Raw genomic sequence first — 27,316 nt, 5'->3', positions numbered from 1 at the left:
AAAAATGTTGTTAGTAGTGTTGAGCATTCCGATACCGCAAGTATTGGGTATCGGCCGATATTAGCTGTATCGGAATTCCGATACTTCGTTCCGATACTTTTTTCATATCGAATACCGGAATCGGAAGTTCCCATAATGCTAGGAGCCCGCTCGATTTGATTCAGCCAATGGGGATCCTCAGAAGTGTGGGCACATCCTGTTAGGCATGTAGGCATGTTAACTACTGGCATGGCTGTGATTAGCTGCTGAAATTATGTCATGATGCACTATAAAAACCGCAGCAGCCGCCATTTCGGGTTCACTCTGCTGTGAATTCAGTTAGGGACAGGCTGCTGTTGAAGACTGTGAGGGACAGTTAGAAATAGCGATCATCAAACATATCTATTGCTCTACCCAGGCTACATAATCCACCACTGTAGCATTTTTTTAGCCCAGCAGCGCTGTTTTAATAGCTGTCTGCAAGGGCTGTGTGAGTGCAGACCCACGCTGTGTAGTGTGTCCTGCAGGCACGTCTGCTTGTAGGCCACCCAGCGTGTTTCTCTGCCTCATACACATTTTTCTTTTATTGCTGCTTTTTTTTTCTCCTGTATAGTGTGCTTCCATACGTATCCATATACGTTGGTTGCAAGCACTAAAGGAGTGGACAGTGGAGCCTTTCAGCAGCCTTTCAGTGCTATAGTGTAGCTCACGTTGCAGTGTGTTCTACAGCCACCGCTAGCTGTAGTCCACTTAGCGTGCGTCACTGCCTCATACATAGCCCTTTTTTGCAGCTAATTTGTCCAGATTTTTGCTCCTATATTAGTGTGCTTCCATCCGCATCCATTGTCATTGGTTGGTTGCAAACACTATATAGGATTATATAGGTGATACTGAGCAGGCTGAGATGCTGCCTCAAGCTGGGGACAGCGTTTCCGGTCCAGTTGGCAGTCTGCAGCACATGGTTGATTTCATGCTGCAGTGCTTGTTAAATGACCGCCGCATCGCCAACATTCTCCACACGGCTGATTATTGGGTGAACACCCTCCTAGATCCTCGCTACCGGGACAACTTACAAAGTCTCATACCACAGTTGAACCGGGAGCGTAAAATGCGGGAGTACCAAGAAACACTTGTGCAGGCCATCATGTTCTCCATTCCCCCCGCAAGTGTTGTTGGTAGTGCTTTTCAAAGCAGCCATGTGGGTAGAGGCAGTGGAGGAAGCTCTGCACAAAGAGGTAGCAGAGGCAGTGCCGCAGGACAAGGCAAGGCCAGTATGGCCCAAATGTGGAAAAGTTTTGTGGGACCGCCACAAATGGCTACACCATCACAGACGGCTCCAGTCAGCAGGAGGCAACGTTTCCGTCAGATGGTGACAGACTACTTGTCTTGCCCTGTTAGTGTATTCCCAGACGGCTCTTCCCCGTTCAAGTTTTGGGTCTCTAAGCTGGATACATGGCCAGAGCTTAGCCAGTATGCATTGGAGGTGCTGGCTTGCCCTGCTGCCAGTGTATTATCGGAACGTGTCTTTAGTGCTGCAGGTGGTGTGGCAACAGACCGTCGCACGTGACTATCCGCCGATAATGTTCCCGCTTACTTTTGTGAAAATGAACAAGGCCTGGATCTCACCTGAATTTGCCAGTCCTCTTCCAGAATAAATAATTGCCTGGCAACAGGATCCAGGTCTCCTGTTGTGTTCATGTTTCTATGACCTGAACTTTATTTCCTGGGCTACAGCAACGCCCATTGTTGCTCAGAAGTGCTGTCCACACAGACAGAACACTCGCTCATGTGTAAGTGGGGTTTGGTAACGTCAGCTGATCCCCTGCTGTGTGTACGGCAAACTCTCCTGCTGCCTACAACTTCTGACTACCTCTGATTTAATATGTTCTCTGATTTGCCCTCTGTCTCCACTCTGTTTTGAGTATTTCCTCCGGCCTACAACACCGCCTGTTTCTGCTCTCAAGTGCCGTCTGCACAATCAACACTTGTTCCTGTGTTACCTGGGTCCTGTAACATCTGCTCATCTCCAGAGGTAAGTCCGGCAATGTCTCCTGCTTTGTCTACATTCCTACTACTTGTAGTGGAAAAGTGGACAGAGCAGGAGACATTGCCTGACTCACCTCTAGGGAGAAGCTGCTGTTACAGAACCCCAGTAACACAGGAACAAGTGTTGGTTGTGCAGACGGCATTTCAGAGCAGCAACTGGCGTGGTTGGAAGCCAGAGGAAATACTCGAAACAGAGTGAAGACAGAGGCCTAATTGGAGTACGTTGACAGTTAGTAGCAGTGTAGAAACAATCTAAAACTGCCACCAAGTAGGCCTCAGCCTACTAACTGATTTTCCCTGGGCTCCGACACCGCCAGTTGGTGCTCAGAAGTGCTGTACGCACAGACAAAACACTCGCTCATGTGTAAGTGGGGTTTGGTAACGTCAGCTGATCCCCTGCTGTGTGTATGGCAAAGTGTCCTGCTCCCTCCACAGTCAAACAACCTCAGATTTACACCTGCCTCCAAGTTGGCCTCGGCCTACTACCTGATTTTCCCTGGGTTCCAACACCGCCAGTTGGTGCTCGGAAGTGCTGTCCACACAGAAAAAACACTTGTTCATGTGTAAGTGGGGTTCGGTAACGTCTGCTGATCCTCTGCTGTGTGTACGGCAAACTCTCCTGCTGCCTCCAAATTCAAACAACATCTTATCTTAAACTGCCTCCAAGTAGGCCTCAGCCTACAAAATGACTATCCCTGGGCTCCAACATCGTCAGTTGTTGTTCGGAAGTGCTGTCCACACAGAAAAAAACACTCGTTCATGTGAAAGTGGGGGTCAGTAATGTCAGCTGATCCCCTGCTGTGTGGAGGGCAAACTGCTGCTGCCTCCAAATTGTAACTACTTCTGATTCAAACATTCTCTGATTTGGCCTCTGTCTCCACTCTGTCTCTAGTATTTCCCCTGACCTCCAACACCGCCAGTTCCTGCTCACAGTTGCCGTCCACGCATTCCACACTTGTTCCTGGTGTTCTGTTACGTGAGCTGATCCCCCAATGTGTGTCCGGCACTGTCTCCTGCGCTGTCCACCTTCCCACTACAAGTGGTGGGAATGTGGACAGAGCAGGAGACATTGCCAGACACACATCAGGGGATCTGCTGACATTACAGAACCCCAGTAACACAGGAACACGTGTGGATTGGGCAGACGGCTACTGTACGCATAAACTGGCGGTGTTGGTGGTCAGGTGAAATCCTGGAAACAGAGTGGAGACAGATGCCTAATTGGAGCACGTTGACAGTCTGTTGTAGTCTACAACCTATATAATACTGCCACCAAGTAGGCCTCGGCCTACACCATGATTGTCCCTGGGCTCCAACATCACCAGTTGCTGCTCAGAAGTTTCGTTGGCACGGGTACTCCCTCCTACCCAGCCTGGTTCCAGCACGCCAGCTGTTTCCGGGTAGTGTCAAGGTCACTTTGCCACCAATCCGTTGTCCTGTCGTCTTGCGGCCGGGTTAGTCGACTCTACGGTGCCTGCAGTTTAGGTGACTCCTATGTGGACTGCGGGATCTGGCACTGAAGGCTGGATCCGTAGTGCCAATGGGACATGGACCCCCTGTAGGACTGTGGGTTTCGGTAACTGCAGCCGGCTTGCGGCCTGGCTACTTTGCTTTGGATGGGTACCTTCTGCTACCCATCCGGGTGCCAGCATTGTCAGCTGGTTCTCGCCAGAGCCTTTGGCCTAGGTGCCTCCATCTCGGTATCCTAGGTCCAGCAATGTCAGCTGGTCCTTGGTAGTGCTTTTTAGCACAGGTACCTTCTGCTTTGTAACCGTGGTCCAGCACCGTCAGTTGGTCCTCGGTAGTGCCATTGGCTCTTGTTCCTTCTGCTACCCATCCGGGTTCCAGCACTGACAGCTGGTTCTCGCCAGAGCCTTTGGCCTAGGTGCCTCCATCTCGGTATCCGAAGTCCAGCACCGTCAGCTGGTCCTTGGTAGTGCTTTTTAGCACAGGTACATTCTGCTTAGTAACCGTGGTCCAGCACCGTCAGTTGGTCCTCGGTAGTGCCATTGGCTCTTGTTCCTTCTGCTACCCATCCGGGTGCCAGCACTGTCAGCTGTTTCTTGCCAGAGCCTTTGACCTAGGTGCCTCCATCTCGGTATCCCAAGTCCAGCACCGTCAGCTGGTCCTTGGTAGTGCTTTTTAGCACAGGTACCTTCTGCTTAGTAACCGTGGTCCAGCACCGTCAGTTGGTCCTCGGTAGTGCCATTGGCTTTTGTTCCTTCTGCTACCCATCCGGGTTCCAGCACTGTTAGCTGGTTCTCGCCAGAGCCTTTGGCCTAGGTGCCTCCATCTCGGTATCCGAGGTCCAGCAACGTCAGCTGGTCCTTGGTAGTGGTTTCTAGCACAGGTACCTCCTGCATAGTAACCGGGGTCCAGCACCGTCAGCTGTTCCTCAGTAGTGCCATTGGCTCTTGTTCCTTCTGCTGCCACTACGGGTTCCAGTGCTGTCAGCTGGTTCTTGCCAGTTTCTCAGCCTTCTTGTACCTTCTGCTACATTTCCAAGATCAAGCTTTTTGAAATTGTCTTTGGTAATCCTTATTGATCTCCATGATGATGACCCTGATGACGACGACCCTGAAGACCACACCAAAGAAGACCAGAAATATGACCCTAAATAATATGACCAAGAGGACAAAGAACATGAAGACAACCACCAAGATACAGAACAAAAGACAGAAGAACAAGAAGCAGAAGAAGCAAAAGCAGAAGAACAGAAAGCAGAAGAACATTAAGCATAAGACTAAAAATCAGCATAGAAGATATCAAAATTATAAGCAGAAGAAGACTAAGCAGTAAATGGGGGTGAGTCCGTTCCTCCTCGTGGTGCCCCTGGAAAATGCCTGCTGCTGCAGGCCAAACTGAACGCGGACAAATCCTGTTGTAAATCTTTCGTGACAGGCAGAATGTAAGGTGTAATCTTATAACTTTTATAGATAAGTACTACAGGAATGCCTGTCACCATAAGAAAATGAAGAAAAAGAAGAATAGGAAGAAGATGAAGAAATAGCATATGAAAATTAATAATAGCTGAATAAGAAGAATATGAAGAATGGAAAAAAAAATTAATGGGAATAAGGTGAAGAAGAAGATGAATAAGGTGAAGAAAAAGTTGATGAAAAAAATGCTACTGCTGCGGATCATGAAGGAGAAAGTGTGGGAGAAGTACAAAAGAAGGTGAAGAGCATGGAAGTTGTGAAACATACATATCTTACAAAATATAAAAAAGTTAACATGGTCAATATCTTTTTAACTCCGAACGTCTTGAAAAAAAAAATTGGAATTGATGCTATGCCATGTGATTTGAATAAACCACTATGCCTTTAATGTCTCCTCCACCTCCCACAATACATTCTACATGATTCTTATTTGTTTTCAATTATGTAGAATTAGCCAACAAGGAAATAAAGGGCTTTTTTTAATTCCGATACCGGAAGTCCCATTGACTTGAATGGGACTTCCGGTATTGGAATCGGCGATACCCGATATTTTTTTCGTATCGGGCGATACCATCCGATACGATATTTTTGGGTATCGAACGGTATCGCTCAACACTAGTTGTTAGATAGCTTTACTCTGGACTTTCAATGTTAGGCTTGTCTCAGGGTACAGCTCACTAAATGCTTCACACCATATTTCTTCACAGTCTATGAAAAGGGGAGGAGGGAGGGAGCATGTTTGTGCTGAATCATATTCCAGAACACACACACACAAATATATATGTTCTCATCGATCCTGCTACTGTATTTCTGAATTTGAGATGTTAGGAAACAGTTTTTCCCCTTATATTCTATGTATGGTGTATATAAGTCATCAGAGCAGCTAATTTCTCCAAACAGGAGCTAAGGGTAAAAAAAAAAAACTAAAACATCAAGCACACAGAGACAACATATACTGGATTTTTGATTTATGCACAGTTTATTGAAAGTTTAGATATGCTTTAAGAAGTACTTACCTTAAGGGCCCGTTACACATAGCGATATCGCTAGCAATATCGCTATAACGTCACTGGTTTTTGTGACGCAGCAGCGATATTGCTAGCGATATCGCTATGTGTGATACTTACCTCCGACCGTCTCCCCCGCTGATTATCGCTGATCGCGCGAGAACATCCTGGACCATTTCTCGTCGGTCACATCCTGCTGGGCTTCCTGCTGTGGCGACGAGTGACGTGTGGACGCGGGCGGGAGGACGTCAGGATCGCCTCGTCTGACAGGTAAGTAGCGACCCCCGACAGCTGCTATATCGCTGGTGAGATCTGCCTGTGTGGCAGCTCACTAGCGACCACTTAGCGATGCACCAGCGATCCTGACCGGGTCATATCGTGGTCGGGATCGCTGGTGCATCGCTAAGTGTAACGGTACCCTTACTCCTGCTTTCCTGTTCCCTCCAGAAGTTCTGAGATGAATATAGGCTTTCCTTCCCTGTGTTTGTTATTTTTTCCCCTTATCTGTAGAGGAGAAGATCCACTACTTATCATGAACATAAACTGCAGCACAGATTTATCTCAGCTAAAAGTCTAGACCTTAGATCAGGAATAGGACAGACATTTATTGGACATTTCAAAACTTTCCCAAATTCTTATGAAAAAAATATTCCCCACAAACTGCATTGACCTACTGTACCAAATTTATTATATATTTTAGGAGTTGGTCCATTTTATACCGACTCCAACTCCGACTCCACGACTCTGACTTCACAGCCCTGCTAACCACTCCACACACACCACACTTGGCAGCCGGTCCCCAGTATGTTTGGCGGTTTTTCAGCCTGTCTCGGGCATGCGAAGGTACACTAACCACATCGCACTTGGTGGCCTGTCCCCAGTCTGTTTGGCGATTTTTCACCTATTTTTGGCCCGTCTCGGGCCTGTGCATGCACACTAACAACCACATTGCACTTGGCGGCCGGTCTGTTCGTCGGTTTCGGTTCATCTCCGGCCTCTATCAGGTAAGTATAATATGAAAAAAATGTGGAAACGTTCGCTGGGTATGAACACTTTTTCATGGCATTGTATATACATACAGTATATTAGCTGATATTCAATATAACCTGACACAAACATACGTAATTTGTTTATTAAATATATAACAAGATTGCAAGGTAAAAGCACAGCCAAGTGTTAATGTATCACCTTTATTGTTATTTTTGGCTACTAACTAAAAATCTATGCTAAATATATTTTTTCTAATCTGTTTTTATTTTCTGTTTGTGCACTTTCCAGATATTAACTTAAAGCTGAACATAGCAGACTTCATTCAAAAAATGACGCGTTGACTTCAATAGGGAAGTGTTGTGAGCTTGCTTTGTGAGATGCGCAGAGGTGACTATGCAGGAAGGGGATAGATACAAGAAGCTATACCTTTGTTTTATCCTACAATACCTGCTTCCGTCTTTCCCTTAGACATCCCCTCTCCAACATGTGAAGTACAGCGTATGGAGTGAGCTCAGGAACTGATAACATTGAAAAAAGCATGCTGTTTATCCCTTAGGGGCAACTGTCATTTACTAACAAACATTTAAAGGGATTTGAGGAAAGGGCATGGGGGTATGTTTGTTTAGTGACCCATTGCCCCCAATGATGCAACTACGAGTCTTTGATGTTACCATGGATCCTACTTAAAGTTGGCACTTCATTACTTTCCTTTGTATTCTAGGAAGCTGTTTATTTGACAATATAGTGCAAAGCTAATATACTGTGATTAAGTTGGTTCACATCCTTTAAGTGAGTGGTGGTGAACTTCGGCCCACGAGCCTTTTACAGCCCATGAAGATCTCTTCTCCAGCCCCCAGGCGGATTCCCGGTGACAGCAGTGCTTAGGCCAGCAGCTGTGTTTTAACGGCCACTAACCTTTTAATTTCTGCTTGATCTGTGAGCATATGCACACAGTATTCACTACTGAATGCTGAGGCACGTGCAAAGAAAGATTACGGTACATCTTGACACCAGTACCAGTGTCAGGATGTACTTTTTTGGGCAGATTCGTTGCATGATTTCTACGGCCCCCTGAAGAATAGTATAAATATTCAAATGGCCCTTGGTAGACAAAAGGCTCCCCGCCCCTGCTTTAAGTGGTCTACAAAACATGTAAAACATAATTGTTTTAAAAAAATTGAAAATATTAAAAAAATACACCCTAAAGTTTAATTCAATTCCCCCTTTCCTATTATGAAAAATAAGGCACAAACACTGTAAAAAAAACAAAAAAACAACAGAATTGCCATTTTAAAGGTACCAACCCACAGAAATGGAATAACAAGTGATAAAAAAAAATCACATATAACCTTAAATGGAGTTAATAAAAATTAAAAAGTTTGCCTGCAAAACAACACTATACATTATCGTAAAAACAAAAAAACATTGAGTCTCAGAAAAAAATGTGAAACAAATACGTTTAAAGGTCAGAACTTTTTTTTACAAGCAGAAAGAAAGACCGGGGAGCCCATGGGGCGGACAGGCCACATGACAATTTAGAGTGTGGGAGTGAAGGTGTTAACTGATGAAAAAATAAGGATGGGAGGGAAGTATTTGATGGTGTACATGCAGGGGGTATGATTTGTGGGAGGGAGTTTGGAGGCAGGGTTGTGGTGGGGTTATTTAAGGGATAGGGGAGGATTCCTACCTTCTCTTGCTTCATGGATCCAGCTGCCCACTCATCCTCCCCCTTTAATCTTGTGGTTTCCATTTAAAAAAAAAAACAAATAAAAAAAACAAACCTTTTTCTGTCACAGTGGCGGGTGGATAGGTCTGGGTTAGAGGCTGGTCAAGTGGTAATGGCCTTGGGCTGGAAGGTACTGGTAGAGTATGGTGTCTTCTGTGAAAGCCAAGGTAAATTGTGGGCGTAGGTCCTGCAAAGTTAGGGGCATTAAAGGGAATCTGTCACCCCTTTTTTGAGATATCATATAATATCATTCAATTGTGTGTCTATAAGGATTCTCTTAGTACTTTTGCTTCCCCCTGACCCTGCACCTTTCATGCATAAATACCTTTTTTATATCAGTTCAGATGTATGTAAACTGCCACAGTCCGGTCCCCTGGGCGGGTTTATTCAACTGCTTCCCCCTCCCTGTCTTGCTCTACACAAGAAGAAATGCGTAGAGCAAGACAGGGAGAGCGGAGCAGTTGAATAAGCCCCGCCCAGCGGACCGAACAGCGGCAGTTTACATACATCTGAACCGATCTAAAAAAGGTATTTATGCATAAAAGGTGCGGGGTCAGGGGGAAGCAAAAGTACTAAGAGAATCCTTATGTGACACACAATTGAATGATATTATATGATATCTCAAAAAAGGGGTGACAGATTCCCTTTAATTACTAGTTATTAATACCTCATTCTCTGGGCTGATGCGGTGTGGCCAGGGAAATTTAGGAAGGTTGTGGGTTATGCCTCTGGACCAGACAAGGGTTTCTGTTCATTTTGTCTTTTGCAGGTTTTATGTTTTATGGCCAATGTCAACATGCATTTATATGCTGCATGTGTATCAACTCAAACCAAGCTCAATTTTTGTGTTTTTTATAATGTTTACATTGTTTATAATATTTGGGACGCCAGGTTGAGGACGCACCAAGTTTGTGTGTAATGTTAATTAAAGGCTGCTGTGGCCAATTTTACCAAAGTCACAGGCAGTCACGTGTTCATTTTAAGGTTTACGTTATGATGGTTACATTGGAAGCAACCAATAATCCCTCTTTAACTTGCCATGAAATAACTAAATATACAGTATACACATAGATATGCTGCAGCAGTAATTGTACTGACCTACAGAATCAAATAGCAAGAAAATATTTACTGCATAATGAACGGAGAAAAAGTCCCCCCAAAAAGATTAAATTATCGTTTTTACACTACTTAGAATTTAATTTCCTATTTTTCAGTAGAATTATATGGCAAAATACAGTTTAATATGATCAGAAAAGTTTTCCGGACTTACATAATAGCATTTGCCAAAAAAAATGAAGAGATCCAGAGAAATAATGTTAAAATGACATATTTATTAATTACACATAATAAACAAAAACTGAAAAATTGCCCAGTAGGAGGCGCACAATTGCCCTAACAGAAATAAGACATGTGTAGGTAATAAAGTCAGGTATGGAAATCAATTAAAGCACCATAGTTAACAACAGCGCCCCCGGAAGAAGCTTGTTGCGAAACGCGCGTTGGGGTGGAGGAGGCTGCAGCGCCCACCGTTACTTGTGCCCACAGTGTTCAGGTAATGTCATTTATGGCTTATTATTATTATTTTTATACCATTTCCTTCGGCTCACTGGGTAGCTGGTTGTTTACTTATATTGGTATAAGGACTTAGACTTAGGTGTCATGTTGGCGTTGTACCCTATTTAATCATATGGGCTTATCCACAGTGTTCAGGTAATGTCATTTATGGTTCATTCATTTTTTATACCATTCCCTTCGGCTCACTGGGTAGCTGGTTGTTTACTTTTATTGGTATAGGGACTTAGACTTAGTTGTCATGTTGCCGCTGTACCTCATTATTTAAACACATGGGCTCAACCCACTTTTCAATTTTGTGAGGATTTATGGAGTTAACTATGGTTCTTTAATTGTTTTCCATTCCTGACTTTATATTACCTACACATGTCTTATTGCTGTTAGGGTAATTGTGCGCCTCCTACTGGGCAATTTTTCAGTTTTTGTTTTTTATGTGTAATTAATAAATATGTCATTTTAACATTATTTCTCTGGATCTCTTCATTTTTTTTTCGGCAAATGCTATATAATGTAAGTCCAGAAAACTTTTCTGATGATATATATCTTGGAAGTGCCAGATTCTAATTGATTTGATTTTCAGTCCTAGATTTTTTTGAGCTATGGGCACACACCACTAGAAAGGTGATACATCTTGACCAGGATTCCTTCTATAATGTTTCTTGGTGACCCTTCTCTTTGCTATCAGGAACGAATATTAGCCTGTACATCTAAACAGTGCATGTGTTAACCTCCGGAGGTATTTTTGTTTTCGTGTTTTGCTCCCCTTCTTCCCAGAGCCATAACTTTTTTATTTTTTGGTCAATATGGCCATGCGAGTGGTTGTTTTTTGCGGGATGAGTTGTACTTTTGAACGACACCATTAGTTTTACCATGTCCTGTACTGGAAAATGAGGAAAAAATTCCAAAATTGCAAAAAAAAAAGTGCAATCCCACAGTTGTTTTTTTTTTTTAACCATGTTCACTAAATGCAAAAACTGACTTGCCATTATGATTCTGCAGGTCATTATGAGTTCATAGACACCAAACATGTCTAGGTTCTTTTTTTAAGTGGTGAAAAAAAATTCCAGTTTGTTAAAAAAAAAAAAGAAAAATTGTGCCATTTTTCTATGCTCATAGCATCTTCATTTTTCGTTATATCGAGTTGGGTGAGGGCTTATATTTTGCGCGCCGAGCCAACGTTTCTAATTATACCATTTTGGTGCAGATACGATTTTTTGATAGCCCATTCTTGCATTTTAATGCAATGTTGCAGTGACCAAAAAACCCCCTGTAATTCTGGCATTTGACTTTTTTTTTCTCATTACACCGTTTAGTGATCGAGTTAATTCTTTTTTTAAATTGATAGATCTGACAATTCTCACAGCGGCAATACCAAATATGTGTATGTTTGATTTTTTTAATTGTTTTATTTTGAATGGGGCGAAAGGGGAGTGATTTGAACTTTTATATATTTTTTTAAAACTTTTTTTTACTTTTGGCATGCTTCAGTAGTCTCCATGGGAGACTAGAAGCTGCCATAATCCTATCGGCTCTGCTACATACAGTTGATGCTCAGATCTCCTGTATGTAGCAGAATTGTTCACTTGCTATGAGCGCCGACCACCGGGTGGCATTCATAGCAATCCGGAACTGACAACCATAGAGGTCTGCTGGAGACCTTTGGTTGTTATGCCAACCTACCAGTGACCCATGTTCATGTGACACAGGCGCCGATGTGCAGGATTTCCGGCATGCTTTCCAGAAGCACACGTTATGATGCTGTCAGAGTTTGACAGCGGCATTTAACTACGGTAGTTAACAGCCAGGGTTGAATCGCGATTCCAACCGCAACTGTTAGAGGCATGTCAGCTGTTCAAAACAGCTGACCTATGCCGGAAAAGATGTGGGTTCTGCGCCGGAGACCACATCAAAGGGAGGGAGTCCGACATTGGCGTACTATTATGCCCGACGTTTGAAAGTGGTTAAAGGCAAAACATGGGTACTAGGTTGGTCCCAATAAGTTATGGACCTATGATTAGCTTAAAAAGGTAATATCAATGTTAAAGAAAACCTGTCATCACGTTTTAACTGTTAGGCTAGTTTCACACTAGTGTTAGGAGGCTCAGTGCACGGCCGCCATGCAGTTTCGCCCCCTGCCGTGCCCCCTCCGGTCAGCTCCTCCTATGGGCGCATGACGCTGCATGCGACCTACGTACCCTATCGTTAGCATTGGGTACGCAGGTCGTACGCTGGGATGATTTTGACAGCGCATGCACCCTTTTGACGGTGCATCGAAGTGCGCCAAATGCACAGTGTTGCATTTTGATGCACTCAAAAGAGGAACTGACCGGAGGGGGCGGAGCTGCATGGAGGCCGTGCGCTGTGCCTCCTAACGCTAGTGTGAAACTAGCCTTAGGCCGGCATCACACATGCGAGAAACTTGGACGAGTCTCACATCTTAATACCCGGCACAGCAGTGATGGGTATTAAGATGCGAGACTCGTCCGAGTTTCTCGCATGTGTGATCCCGGCCTTAAAATAAATATATGGCCATATTGGCCCTGATATACTGATTTAATGGATACTGTAGCAATGTTATTCACTTGGGTGCAATATGAGGTATCACAGGAACCTTTTCTACTTAAAAGTTTGGCTGGTTTATTTCACTACACATAAACTGCAACACAGGAAAACTTAAATACTGTCTGTTCCCAGCAGAAAGTGAAACATAACACAAAAAGTCCATTCAATAGTGTGGGTTTGCCCACTTGAGATAGAGTTCAGCTTCTTATTCCTTTTAGTAAAGACACACAATCCTTGACATCTGAACAACTCCACACACAGACCATGTTTGAGATAAACAGGTAGCATTTTACAATGTGAACCACACTCAGAGGTGGAGATATGGTGAGCGGCCATCCCGTCCAACTCTTCAGATGTTCACTATAAACTTGGCCCTGTCATAGCCAATTAACCCCTCTTAGTACTATGTGTACTAGAGCACTACTCCAGGTTTACATCACAGTGGACAACCACCTCGTGATCCATATTTTCCATCCACTATATTTCCGACAGCCACTTTAAAATACCTGTAATGAAAAAAATCTGTAGTTTGAATCTTGTTTAATTTACCTTAGATGTTTTGGTGCAATAGCCTCTTTATGCATCTTGGCGGGACTGTGGGTGGGTAGGCCATGGCCTCTAAGCATTTGAATGAGCCTTTTTTAAATTTTGAGCTAGAGCAGGCCGCACACATTCATGTCCCAACGTTCTTCAGCAAAATGGCGCTGGAGGTGGCGCATACTCAGATTAACCTCTGACGGTCTACAGCAAAATGGCGAACCGAGATCTCGATCCGCGCATTCACTGCGGGTGGCACCATTTTGCTGGAGACTGTAAGGTTATTCCAAGCATGTGCCGCCTCCTGATCCATTTTGCTGGAGACCAGAAGAGGTTAATCAGAGCTTACACCACCTCCGGTGCCATTTTCCTGGAAACCACAAGAAGTTAATCTGAGCAGGCCCCACCTCCTGCACCATTTTGCTGGAGAATGCCAGGACATGAATGTAAGCAAGCTCTGCCTGTGGCAAGGGCAGCACTAGTGCAAAATTTGAAAAAGGAAGCTCTTACAAATGCAACAGGGGGCACGCCAGAGCCGAATACCCTACCCATCGCCCTGCCCCGAAGCACAAAGAGGTTATTGCACCAAAATTTCTGAATTAATCAAGAATCAGGCTATGCATTTTTTCACTACAGGTACCCATTAATTGATTATAACAGGGCCAAAAGGGGGAAGTGTAACTAGACAGTATCCTCAATAGTTCTAGAATTTAGTCTGGTTACTGTAGAATTATTCTCAGGAAATAATAGGCATTTTAAATAAAAGTGTCCAGTTAATGGAATATATGGTAATAATGGCATATTCTTTCATATAACAGAAAATATATAACACAAAGACAATGGCTTAGGGAAAAATCAGACGACATTTAAAACAACAAGACTTTGCTGTAGGACAGACTTATTAAAATGATTTACACTGTGTTTTTGTACGTGTTGAAAGTCGCCTTTGGTCATTGCATTTTACATTAAATTACACAGATTTATCCCAAAAAAACAAACATTGCTGAAGCTTAATTGGAAATAATCTAATCATGCATTCTGCCAAATGCTTACAGTCTCTCTAGTCAGAGTGCAGCAGAATTAATTCCACAAACTGGCACGTATCACTGAAACCTAAATTCACGGAAAATAGGTCACACACTGACACGGGAACTAAGTAGGTTAGATATTATTCACTGTTCATATAATCTTCTAGTATGTTTTCCAAATTACAGCAGTGTAGATTATAATCATCATGTGATCTTCTATTAAATAGGGGGATCCATTATTCTTGGGAAAGGTCGGGAAGTTATAGGCGACCAAAGTACTTGCTATTATATTCCTGCTGCTCCCCTGAGTATTTCAGGGTTTTTTTTAATCTGACATACAGTTCCAGAGATATGGGCCTTTCTATTTAGCGTTAATTATTATGATCTTTGCCAACAAGTGTACTGTTTAAAGTGACAGTCATCAAGATGGAAGTAGCGCTCCGATACAGGTTGATGATAAATACGTCCCACAGAAATCTATGGTCATAAGGCTATGTGCACACGTATGCAGAAAATTTCTGCATAAAAACAGGACTCCTTCCCAGAAAACGCACGTTTTTGCCGCGATTTTTTTCCGCTCGTCCCTAGACACATAGAAAATAGGCAGAAATGTGGAATTTACAGCGAAATTAATGAGCATGCTGCGTTTTATTACCATGAACTTTTTTTGGCGGTAAAAAACGCATCAATATGCACAAAAAGTGCAAAATGCTTTAAATGAATGGGAAGCTCCTTTTGAGCGGATTTTTTGTTAAATCCGCGGGAAAACCGCAAAAAAAACCCGCTGTGTGTGAACAAAGCCTAAAACTAAATTATTTGTCCCAAAATAAGATATTATAACTATATAGTGAGGCTGTCAGAAAATTTAATCATGTATCACAAAAACATAACTTTGTCTCAAAACTGTATTTTGTACTGGAAAATGTCATTTTGTGTTTAAAAATGATATGCCGTGTGATGCACTTTATTATTGTGTTTACCACATTTTTATCTGTGGTTTCCAATTTGTCAGATAATCAAAAGTGAGAAGAAATAGTATGCTAAAAGGACGATCAGTAGCTAATGAATTCATGAACCATAGTACTGCAATTAACGCAAATCTGCCATTGATTGTGGCTGGTCATTATGCTAGTAGGCTAAAATTTGATATGGTAATATTAACAAGATTGTCAAGTTTTTTAAAAAAATTTTTTAATTTATTTAACCCCCGCCCAGTGACAAGTTGAATTTTAAAAGGAACCTAAAATCATAATATGTAGTTACAGTGGGGAAAATAAGTATTTGATAAACTGCTGATTTTTTTGCGAGCTTTCCCACCTACAAAGAATGGAGAGGTCTGTAATTTTTATCATCGGTACACTTCAACTATGAGAGACAAACTAAAAATATTAAAAAAAACAACAGAAAATCACATTGTATGACTTTTAAATAATTAAATTGCATTTTATATCATGAAATAAGTATTTGATCACCTACCAACCGGCAAGAATTCTGGCTCTCACAGACCTGCTAGTTTTTCTTTAAGAGTCCTACTTTGCACTCATTAATTGTATTAATTTCACCTGTATGAACTCATTACCTTTATATAAGACACCTGTCCACATACTCAATCACACTCCAACATCTCCACCATGGCCAAGTCCAAAGAACTGTCTAAGAACACCAGGGACAAAATTCTAGACCTGCACAAAGCCGGGATGGGCTACAGGACAATAGGTGGCTTGGTGAGAAGGCAACAAGTGACACAATAATTAGAAAATGGAAGAAACATAAGATTACTTTCAATCTTCCTCGGTCTGGGGTTTCATGCAAGATCTCGCCTCGTGAGGTAACGATGAATCTGAGAAAGGTCAGGATTCAGCCCAGAACTACATGAGAGGACCTGGTCAATGACTTGAAGACAGTTGAGGACTAGAGCCTCAAATATTAGCGTTAGTAACAGTCATGGATTAAAATCCTGCAGGACACGCAAGGCCCCATTGCTTACACCAGCACATCTCCAGGCCCGTTTGAAGCTTGCCAATTACCATCTGGATGATCTAGAAGAGGCATGGGAGAAGGTCATGTGGTCAGATGAGATCAAAATAGAACGCCGTGTTTGGAGGAAGAAAAAGAGTAGTACAATCCCAAGAACACTGCCCCAACCATGACGCATGGTCAGGGAAACATCATACTTTGGGGGTGCTTTTCTGCAAAGGGGACAGGACGATTACACCGTATTGAAGGGAGGATTGATGGGGTTATGTATCGCAAGATTTTGTCCAACCACCTCCGTCCAGCAGTAAGAGCACTGAAGATGGGTCATGTTTGGGTCTTCCAGCATGACAATGACCCAAAATAAACAGCCAGGGTAACTAATGCTCCGCAAGAAGCATTTCAAGAACTTGGGAGAGGCCAAGCTAGCCTCCAGACCTGAACCCCATAAAAAAATCTTCGGAGGGAGTTGAAACTCTATGTTGCCTAGCAACTTTTAGTAGCTCTCCTCTCATATTGCTGTCACCTCTGCTATACTATCTCTTCCCACACTCTGGCTGTGTGAGATAAAAGCTAAAAAAGTCTAAATAATCACACTAATGAATGCTTTGTAAACATATATAGCTCTGTAGTGAGATATGGAGATCAAACTGTCAGTCATTACATGTCTCATACTAGTAATGCTTTCATTCATGCAAAATAAGTTTTGGTTTCTCATGCAGAACAGTGTCTGATAGTACAAAACAGCTCATTTACATTTAAGAAAAACTTGGAATAAGACACTGGAATGCAGATATCAAGGTGTCATTTTATTTAGCTTCCTATGACCTAAATGCCCATATAAACTGTTAAATCAACTGACATAATCCCTTTAATACCTTTATAAAGGTTCCTCTGTAGAAATAATCAGTTTAATAAGATTGAGATACTGAAGTTAGCAGGATGTCAATTAAGGTGGAGTGGGTGTGGTAAGGCATGAAGGCTGTGATTAGTTACTCATCTTGGGAAATGATAATACCCTGTGTTTTTGGCAGATTATAAGTGGAATTTCACTGGTCTTTTCATTTAGAATAACACATTAAAGTTTTTGACCTTGGACGCAATAGTACGTCCAAGGTCAGATCCCAGGCTTTGATGAGGGCTCCGGCGGTGAGCACGCATCAAAGCCAGGACATGTCAGCTGTTTTGAATAGCTGACTTGTGCCCACAATAGGCGCAAGTGGAATCGCGATCTACCCGCGCCTATTAACTGGTTAAATGCCACTGTCAAACGCTGACAGCAGCATTTAACAAGCGTTTCCGGCCACTGGGCCGGAAATACGCGCATCGTCGACCCCGTCACGTGATCGGGGGTCAGCGATGCATTGGCATAACAACCAATGGTCTCCTGGAGACCTCTATGGTTGTTGACGCCAGATTGCTATGATCACCACCCGGTGGTCGGCGCTCATAGCAATGCTGTAATTCAGCTACATACAGTAGAGGCGATCTGCTCATCGCCTTTATGTAGCAGAGCCGATCAGGCTATGGCAGCTTCTAGCCTCCCACGGACGCTATTGAAGCATGCTAAAATTAAAAAAAAGATGTATAAGTTTAAATCACCCCTTTTGCTACAGTCCAAAAAACAAAAACAAATCACACATACACATATTAGATATCGCCGCATTCAGAATCGCCCGATCTATCAATAAAAAAAGGATTAACCCAATTGCTAAACGGCGTAGCAGGAAAAAAAAAAAAAAGCCAGAATTATGTTTTTTGGTCACCACGACAATGCACTAAAATGCAATAACGGGCGATCAAAAGATCGTAAATGCACAAAAATGGCATCTTCAAAACTTCAGCTCGGCGTGCAAAAAATAAGCCCTCACCCAACCCCAGATCATGAAAATTGGAGACACTTCAGGTATTGGGAAATGGCACAATTTTTTTGTTTAGTGTCTATGAACTCGTAATGACCTGGAGAATAATAATGGCAGGTCAGTTTTAGCATTTAGTGAACCTAGTAAAAAAGCCAAATAAAAAGATTGCACTTTTTTTGCAATTTCACCACACTTGGAATTTTTTTCCCGTATTCGGAAAATAAAAATAAGCCCTCACATGACCATATTGACGGAAAAATAAAAAAGTTATGGCTCTGGGAACAAGGGAAGTGAAAAATGAAAACGCAAAACCGATAAAAGCTCCGGTCATAAAGGGGTTATAAGTGGAAATTCACTGGTCTTTTGATTTAGAATAACAAATAATAATAAATTTTATTTTTATAGCGCCGACATATTCCGCAGCACTTTACATTTCAGAGGGGATTTGTACAGACAATAGACATTACAGCATAACAATAATCACATACAGTAGATTATAACAAATACCAAGAGGAAAGAGGGCCCTGCTTGCAAGCTTACAGTCTATGAGGAAAGAGGGAGACACGAAAGGTGGGTGGTAACAGTTACCCTGATTGTATGGACCAGCCATAATGTTAAGTGTGTAACAGTACAACAGTACAGTACAGCAGATGACAAGGTAGAAATTAAAGTTCTAGGCACCGCATTCAATTCTGGGCTCAGCATGACTCTAATGCTCGTCGCATACAATCCTATAGAATTCTGTCATCACATACTGTACCTTTCCATGACACATACAGTTGTGGCCAAAAGTATTGACACCCCTGCAATTCTGTCAGATAATACTCAGTTTCTTCCCGAAAATGATTGCAAACACAAATTCTTTGGTATTATTATCTTCATTTAATTTGTCTTAAATGAAAAAACACAAAAAGAATTGTCTTAAAGCCAAATTGGATATAATTCCACACCAAACATAAAAAAGAGGGTGGACAAAAGAATTGGCACTGTTCGAAAAATCATGTGATGCTTCTCTAATTTGTGTAATTAACAGCACCTGTAACTTACCTGTGGCACCTAACAGGTGTTGGCAATAACTAAATCACACTTGCAGCCAGTTGACATGGACTAAAGTTGACTCAACCTCTGTCCTGTGTCCTTGTGTGTACCACATTGAGCATGGAGAAAAGAAAGAAGACCAAAGAACTGTCTGAGGACTTGAGAAACCAAATTGTGAGGAAGCATGAGCAATCTCAAGGCTACAAGTCCATCTCCAAAGACCTGAATGTTCCGGTGTCTACCGTGCGCAGTGTCATCAAGAAGTTTAAAGCCCATGGCACTGTGGCTAACCTCCCTAGATGTGGACGGAAAATAAAAATTGACAAGAGATTTCAACGCAAGATTGTGCGGATGTTTAATAAAGAACCTCGACTAACATCCAAACAAGTTCAAGCTGCCCTGCAGTCCGAGGGAACAACAGTGTCAACCCGTACTATCCGTTGGCGTCTGAATGAAAAGGGACTGTATGGTAGGAGACCCAGGAAGAGCCCACTTCTTACCCCGAAACATAAAAAAGCCAGGTTGGAGTTTGCCAAAACTTACTTGAAAAAGGCTAAAACGTTTTGGAAGAATGTTCTCTGGTCAGATGAGACAAAAGTAGAGCTTTTTGGGCAAAGGCATCAACATAGAGTTTATAGGAGAAAAAAAGAGGCATTCAAAGAAAAGAACACGGTCCCTACAGTCAAACATGGCGGAGGTTCCCTGATGTTTTAGGGTTGCTTTGCTGCCTCTGGCACTGGACTGCTTGACCGTGTGCATGGCATTATGAAGTCAGAAGACTACCAACAAATTTTGCAACATAATGTAGGGCCCAGTGTGAGAAAGCTGGGTCTCCCTCAGAGGTCATGGGTCTTCCAGCAGGACAACACATTTCAAAAAGCACTAGAAAATGGTTTGAGAGAAAGCACTGGAGACTTCTAAGGTGGCCAGCAATGAGTCCAGACCTGAATCCCTTAGAACACCTGTGGAGAGATCTAAAAATGGCAGTTTGGAGAAGGCACCCTTCAAATATCAGGGACCTGGAGCAGCTTGCCAAAGAAGAATGGTCTAAAATTCCAGCAGAGCATTGTAAGAAACTCATTGATGGTTACCGGAAGCGGTTGGTCGCAGTTATTTTGGCTAAAGGTTGTGCAACCAAGTATTAGGCTGAGGGTGCCAATACTTTTGTCTGGCCCATTTTTGGAGTTTTATGTGAAATGATCAATGTTTTGCTTTTTGCTTCATTCTCTTTTGTGTTTTTTCATTTAAGACAAATTAAATGAAGATAATAATACCAAAGAATTTGTGATTGCAATCATTTTCAGGAAGAAACTGAGTATTATCTGACAGAATTGCAGGGGTGTCAATACTTTTGGCCACAGCTGTAAGTATAGCTGCTTTCTTGAAGAAGCTGAATGATCTTGCTTACTTGACTGCTTAAATATAGGTGGCATGTGCTGCTAATAAAGACGTAGCATACAGATGCTTTATATCTGTATTTTAGCCTATATTTGTCTTTTCATCTTGTCTTTATTGATGTACATATAAGATCTGTGTTCAATTCACTTTTTTAATAATACAAAGCTGGATCAAATATGGACATTAGTATGGCTCTGATAACATCTATTAGGCAAAAATAGATCAAAACAATAATATGCTTTGTATCTGAAATACAGAAAACCTGGGCATGTACATTGCTGTATTAACTAAACTTGACAAGTCCTAGTCAATAAAACCATAGTTACCAGCATTGCAGTTAGCAATGAAGGAATGTTCTAAAGCATTTTCAGATTGTCTACCAGAGATGAGACAAAATATAGGAGTGGAATTGAATTCTTCTCGAATATTACAAAAAATCTGCATTCGACAAAATGTGGAATTTTTTGTAATTTACTTCCGCGCAAAGTCAGCAAAATGGCAGCTGTTTGCTGCCATTTTACTGAAGTATAAAGGGACATTAAAAGGATATATAAATAAAAAATTAAATTAATGCAAACCTGTACAACCCCGGCGCTACTCACCATCACTCGCCCAATCCTCATTGCATCTTCTTACCTTCATTATGAGCACCTATGTGTACTTGTGGTGGGGAGCGGAGGGGATTTACACCCTACATTTATCACACTCTGGGCTCAGAATATAATAAGGGAATTTTAATCCACAGAGAATAACTTTTCTGTAAGTCAAATTTCCTGGGAAAAAAAAAACAGGCGAATTAAAATTTTGCCTGATTCGCTCATCTCTACTATCTAGTCTAAGGGCCCCGTCACACATAGCGACTCACCAGCGATCCCGACAGCTATATCAATGTGTCAGGATCGCTGGTGAATCACTACATGATTGCTGGTGAGCTGTCAAACAGACAGCTTCACCAGCGATCAGCACAGCGACGCCGAGCGCGCGGCGTCAATGTGTTCGTTAGTTACCAGCGTCCCTTAGATACCCGATGTGTATGTTAGTTACCAGCTCCCTGCATCAGCGCGCTGGTAACTAACGTACACATCTGGTAGCTAAGGGACGCCCGTCCCTTGGATACCCGATGTGTACGTTAGTTACCGGCAGATCGCTGGTCTCCCGCCTGTCACACGCAGCAATGCGTGCTGGCCAGCGGGAGACCAGCGACCAAAGAAAAGTCCAGAGGTTTCCCAGAGCAATCAGCGATACCGGCAGAGTGGCCGGTCGCTGATCGCTGTCACACACAGTGATCTCGCTGGTACACACAGCGATCTCGCTGGTGAGATCGCTGTTGTGTCACAAAACTTGTGACTCAGCAGCGATCTCGCTATGTGTGACGGGGCCTTAAGTCAGCACTAACAATCTGAGCCAGAAATTCTTGCCAAAATTTTGTCTAATTTACAAACTAATGTATTAATTGAGCGGCACAGAGAGAGAATGAGACAACAAGTGAAAGACATCATTTCAATTAACAGAATTTATCAGTTTAAAATTGCTTCAATCTGATGCGCTGGTACCTTTATAGAGAGTATTGTGACTTCTAAGGGTGTCAACTTATTAGTAAAAACGTGGAGGAAATTAGAAAAGATATATCAGAGGAAGCGCTTATCACAGGAGATTTGAATCAAAGATAAAAAAAAAATCCTCCATATGCCATTAAGTTATTAAAAAATTGTAAAATTTTTTTTTTTGCTTTTATTGTTTGCGTGTGAACAAAACTAAGCAAAAAAAAAAGTTAGCTAAACTATAAAAGTTTTTAATTAGGCCAAGAGATCTGAAAACAAATGCAAGAAATTATATTTTTTTATATAAATAGAGCTAATATTACTACCATTTAATTTTTTTTATTTTTTGCCATTTAAGTTACTTTAAAAAGAATTTTGTGATATAGTTTTTTTTCCAAGCGTTCAAAAATGAAAAACAATAAAATAAAAGGCTTAAGATGCATAATTTGGAGAAACGTTGAATTTTTCAACTAATATAGGTTTGGAGGAACTCGCCAATTTACTTTGCACCAACAGTTTTCAGAAAGATATGGCTTAAGAAATGTATCCAAAATTTAGACAGTTGGAGCAGAAAAGGCAGAAGTGCAGGGCTTGTTGAAATTAGCCATTCATTTTGGTTCGCTTATTCTAATTTCTAAAAGTGGTATTCTTAAATTGAAGCAAATTTAGTGTGGCAAAATGTTGGCACAATTTACGATTAGAAGCTGGTATGAATGGAAGAGCAACTGTTCCACATAGTGCGTAAAGTACAGAACCCTAAAGAAGCTCATCTTCTCAACACAGAATATGATTTACAGCTTCCAGCAGCTCTTTCTGGTTGTTATTTGTAAGGACGTGCTTTATCTCATTTATTTCTTCTTTTGGGATTTCAATCATTTGGGATAACACATTGGGGGCATTAGAACTAATTACTAGTTTTATATAGAGTTATATCCTTGAGTTACAATAGTTGCAGCAGGACGAAACAATTTTGTACCTTGATGGACAATTGTATGGACTGGTTATCTAAAGTAAATTAACAATCAATAGCACATACTTCCGTTAAGGGGGTTGTCCACATTTGTCGACTTTTTTTTCCCTTAATTAAAACACCATCGCAGCGGAGTTTTTTCAGAGCTGGAGTGGTGCTACTCAACTAGGGTCACTGTCTTATACTTATCCACTGCCTTCTTCACATTTTTTATGGCGCTGCTCCTGTCCCATGGCGCTTTCTTTTGACCCAAGCTTCTGACTGGCCAAAAGTCAGAAGCTACGTCACAAACTCTCAATGCAAGTCTGCCAAATGAGAGGCAGAACGAGGCTCACATTGACTTGTATTGAGTTGTGACTAGTGTTGAGTGATACTATCCGATACCCTAAAATATCGGATCGGATGGTATCGGCCCGATACGAAAAAAGTATCGGGTATCGCCGATTCCGATACCGGAAGTCCCATTCAAGTCTATGGGACTTCCAGTGTTGGAATACGAAAAACCCTTTTCTGTACTTGTACAGCCTCTCGTGGGGGGTATACGGACCTTCCGGGGGTCTGTGCGGACTGCCCGGGGGTCTGTGCGGACTGCCGGCGGGCTGTGCCGGCCTGCCGGTGGTCTATACCGACTGTCCGGGGGTCTGTGCAGGATCGTCGGGCGATGCCTGCTACCATGACGGTGATTGACACATTAGCCAATGATGGGACAGTAGTAGTCCCATCATCCGGCTAATGTGTTGAATGTACAAAGAAAAAAAAATACATACTACATACATACATACATACTACATGCATGCAACATACATACATACTACATATATACCACATGCATGCAACATGCATACTACATATATACTACATGCAACATGCATACTACATATATACTACATGCATGCAACATACATACAACATATATACTACATGCATGCAACATGCATATATACAACATATATACTACATGCAACATACATACTACATATATACTACATACATGCAACATACATACTACATATATACTACATGCAACATACATACTACATATATACTACATGCATGCACCATGCATACTACATATATACTACATGCATACTACATATATACCACATATATACTACATGCATGCAACATACATATATGCTACATATATACTGCATGCATGCAACATACATACTACATATATACCACATGCATGCAACATGCATACTACATATATACCACATATATACTACATGCAACATACATACTACATATATACTACATGCATGCAACATACATACTACATATATACCACATGCATGCAACATGCATACTACATATATACCACATATATACTACATGCATGCAACATACATATATACTACATATATACTACATGCATACTACATATATACTACATGCATGCAACATGCATACTACATATATACTACATGCATGCAACATGAATACTGCATATATACAACATATATACAACATGCATGCAACATACATACTACATATATACCACATATATACTTCATGCATGCAACATACATATATACTACATATATACTACATGCATGCAACATACATACTACATATATACCACATGCATGCAACATGCATACTACATATATACAACATATATACTACATGCATGCAACATACATATATACTACATGCATGCAACACGCATACTGCATATATACAACATATATACTACATGCATGCAACATACATACTACATATATACCACATATATACTACATGCATACTACATATATACCACATATATACTACATGCATGCAACATACATATATACTACATATATACTACATGCATGCAACATGCATACTACATGCATGCAACATGCATACTGCATATATACTACATGCATGCAACATGCATACTGCATATATACTACATGCATGCAACATGCATACTGCATATATACAACATATATACTACATGCATGCAACATACATACTACATATATACCACATATATACTACATGCATGCAACATACATACTACATATATACCACATATATACCACATGCATGCAACATGCATACTACATATATACCACATATATACTACATGCATGCAACATACATATATACTACATGCAACATACATACTACATATAAACTACATGCATGCATACTACATATATACCACATGCATGCAACATGCATACTACATATATACCACATATATACTACATGCATGCAACATACATATATACTACATATATACTACATGCATGCAACATGCATACTACATATATACAACATATATACTACATGCATGCAACATACATACTACATATATACCACATATATACTGCATGCATACTACATATATACCACATGCATGCAACATGCATATTACATATATACCACATATATACTACATGCATGCAACATACATATACTACATGCAACATACATACTACATATATACTACATGCATGCAACATACTACATATATACCACATGCATGCAACATGCATACTACATATATACCACATATATATTACATGCATACTACATATATACCACATGCATGCAACATGCATACTACATATATACTACATGCATGCAACATACATATATACTACATGCATGCAACATATATACTACATGCATGCAACATACATACCACATGCATGCAACATGCATACTACATATATACCACATATATACTACATGCATGCAACATACATATATACTACATATATACCACATGCATGCAACATGCATACTACATATATACAACATATATACTACATGCATGCAACATACATACTACATATATACCACATATATACTACATGCATACTACATATATACCACATGCATGCAACATACATATATACAACATATATACTACATGCATGCAACATACATACTACATATATACCACATGCATGCAACATGAATACTACATATATACTACATGCATACTACATAAATACCACATGCATGCAACATACATATATGCAACATATATACTACATGCATGCAACATACATATATACTACATATATATTACATGCAACATACATACTACATATATACTACATGCATGCAACATATATACTACATATATACTACATGCATACTACATATATACCACATGCATGCAACATACATATATACAACATGCAAACTACATATATACTACATTCATGCAACATACATGCATACTACATATATACCACATGCATGCAACATACATGCATACTACATATATACCACATATATACTACATGCATGCAACATACATATATACTACATGCAACATGCATACTACATGCATGCAACATACATACTACATATATACCACATGCATACTACATATATACCACATATATACTACATGCATGCAGCATACACACAACATATATACTACATGCATGCAACATGCACACTACATATATACTACATGCATGCAACATACATATATACTACATATATATTACATGCAACATACATACTACATGCATGCAACATACATACATACTACATATATACTACATATATACCACATGCATGCAACATACATATATACAACATATATACTACATGCATGCATACTACATATATACCACATATATACTACATGCATGCAACATACATATATACTACATATATACCACATGCAACATACATACTACATGCATGCAACATACATACTACATATATACTACATGCATACTACATATATACCACATGCATGCAACATACATATATACAACATATATACTATATGCATGCAACATACATATATACTACATGTATGCAACATACATATATAATACATATATACTACATGCAAAATACATACTACATACATACTACATATATACCACATGCATGCAACATGCATACTACATATATACTACATGCATGCAACATACATATATACTACATGCATGCAACATACATATATACTACATATATACCACATGCAACATACATACTACATGCATGCAACATACATACTACATATATACTACATGCATACTACATATATACCACATGCATGCAACATACATATAGATTCAAGATTCAAAGAAGCTTTAATGGCAGGACTAAATATACATTAGTTTTGCCAAAGCAGGTGTACAGAAGGGGATAGGGACTGTAGGGATGTTGGGAAGGG

At 40.9% G+C, this 27,316-nt stretch overlaps 1 protein-coding gene across 3 annotated transcripts in view; it reads right to left on the bottom strand.

Annotated features, from left to right (window-relative positions):
- The window catches only part of GPRIN3 (GPRIN family member 3), a 182,345-nt gene that overhangs the window by 65,750 nt on the left and 89,279 nt on the right, over window positions 1-27,316 (bottom strand). Inside the window, exon 2 of one of the 3 annotated variants that reach the window (XM_073590187.1) lies at window positions 21,261-21,431. The exons of 1 other annotated variant lie outside the window; for it this stretch is intronic. The gene's annotated coding sequence lies outside the window, so the exon portion shown is untranslated. The remainder of the gene's footprint in view (window positions 1-21,260; window positions 21,432-27,316) is intronic. One more of the 3 variants, XM_073590179.1, reaches the window with a different exon arrangement.

Source organism: Dendrobates tinctorius, unplaced genomic scaffold, assembly GCF_039654945.1.
Source record: "Dendrobates tinctorius isolate UK_male_01 unplaced genomic scaffold, ASM3965494v1 ptg000011l, whole genome shotgun sequence".
Classification (NCBI taxonomy): domain Eukaryota; kingdom Metazoa; phylum Chordata; class Amphibia; order Anura; family Dendrobatidae; genus Dendrobates; species Dendrobates tinctorius.
This window is presented reverse-complemented; position numbering and strand designations above follow the sequence as displayed.